This window comes from Malus sylvestris, chromosome 3 (genome assembly GCF_916048215.2).
Source record: "Malus sylvestris chromosome 3, drMalSylv7.2, whole genome shotgun sequence".
Taxonomy (NCBI): domain Eukaryota; kingdom Viridiplantae; phylum Streptophyta; class Magnoliopsida; order Rosales; family Rosaceae; genus Malus; species Malus sylvestris.
This window is the reverse complement of record NC_062262.1, coordinates 870,905-873,212: the sequence shown is the minus strand read 5'-3', so window position 1 is coordinate 873,212 and position 2,308 is coordinate 870,905.

The window sequence follows — 2,308 nt, the reverse complement described above, 5'->3', positions numbered from 1 at the left end:
TAATTACATTCTGCGTACTGCAGCACCCTTACATTTGCTGCGCACTGCAACATCCTTTCATAATACACACACGCTGCACAATGCAGCACCAAGTCATTATATATATATATATATATATATATATGTATGTATGTATAAATATAATATAATATATATCATAATAATTTATATATTTATTATTGAAATCTCTAACAATCCTTCCCAATTTCAATAATATGATAAATAATATAATAACATTTCTCTCTTTATAATTAATCACAAGCATACCGATATAATCATGCATACAATAAAGGTGTCTTTCGAATTAAACCTTTAATTAGTGTAAGTAATTTAAAGTTATAACGAATGCGATGGTGACCTAAGTTTAAACCACCTATTCTTATGTTAAAACCGGAATCACTACACACATGATTATGTCTTATTTCCTTAAAGAAATTTCTGAACTAATTAAGCACTATTATGGCCTTGTGCTTCATCCTGGTTTCATAAACATTTACAAGAGAAAACCCAACTCTTGGTAGAAGCGGCACCACTTCTTATGTTTATATAGGTGAGGTTCCTTCCCATGTCCCTGCTACTATAGACATAACTACAAATAACCTCATTAAGAGATAAAACTCATCCTCCTAAACGTAGCAGTCTTGCACTGATCATCCTGGAATGAGCTATATAATAATTTTCAGTGCTTTCACAACCACTTAACAATAACTTGTTATTACCCATTAAACTTTTAAACTAGTGATGTTCTAGACAAAGTCGGGCTACCATTATTGGTGGCTAATTTTCAGTAAAAGGTTTTAGCCACATTCCACTAGATGTACTAACTACCAAAGCTCTTGAAAGTGCTTTCGTTAACGGATCCGCCAAGTTATTACTTGATTTAACATAAACAATATTAATAACTCCATCAGTTATTAATTGCTTGACATATTCATGTCTCAAGCTAATATGTCTAGATTTTCCATTGTATACCTTATTGTATGCTCTAGACAAAGTAGCCTCACTATCACAGTATAAAGAAATGGATGGCATTGGTTGTGGCCACAACTCTATTTCCAATAACAAATTTCTAATCCATTCCGCTTCTTTACCTGCTGTTGCTAATGCTATAAATTCAGATTCCATAGTTGAATGTGCTATATATGTTTGCTTCTTCGAAGCCCAAGAAATTGCTCCTCCGGCAATTGTAAAAATCCACCCTGATGTAGACTTATTATCATTAGCACTTGTTATCCAACTTGCATCTGAATATCCTTCAAGTACTGCTGGAAACTCAGAGTAAGTTAAACTCAGGTTAATAGTTCTTTTAAGATAACCAAAAATTCTATTTATTGCTTTCCAATGAGCAGTATCTGGATGACTAGTGTATCTAGAAAGTTTGCTTACTGCAAATGCGATATCTGGTCTGGTACAATGCATGGCATACATTAAACTTCCGATTACACTAGCATACTCAAGCTGTGCAACAGACCTACCAGAATCATTAAGCAAAGTTTCATTATGGTCATAAGGGGTATTTGCTTCTTTTATTTGTAGATGCTTAAACTTAAGAAGCAATTTTTCTATATAATGTGACTGACACAAAGCGTAACCCCTACTATGCTTCTTTACTTTAATTCCCAAGATAGTATCTACTTCATTCAAATCCTTCATCTTGAATTTTGAATTTAGATACTCTTTAGTTTCAGATACACCTTTCATGTTTGTACCAAAAATAAGCAAGTCGTCGACATATAAACATATAACAACACCATAATCATTTGTGAATTTAGAGTATATGCATTTATCAGCATTGTTATGTCTAAATCCATATGATAAAATGACAAAATCAAACTTTTCATGCCATTGTTTTGGTGCTTGCTTCAATCCATATAATGACTTTACTAATTTACAAACCTTCTTTTCATTCCCAGGGAGAACAAACCCTTCTGGTTGTTCCATATAGACTTCTTCATCTAAATCACCATTTAAAAATGCTGTTTTCACATCCATTTGATGCACATGCAAATTATATAAAGATGCCAATGCAAACAATATTCTAATTGATGTGAGCCTAGCTACTGGTGCATATGTATCGAAATAGTCTACTCCTTTTTTCTGCTTAAAACCTTTGGCAACTAGCCTGGCTTTAAATGTCTGAATAGACCCGTTTGTATTGTATTTTCTTCTAAATACCCACTTACAACCTATTGCTTTTGATCCTTGGGGCAAGTCTACTAAAACCCATGTCTGATTAGATATTAATGATTCAAATTCATCATCTATAGCCTCTTTCCAAAAGGCTGCATCTCTTGAAGTCAATGCTTCG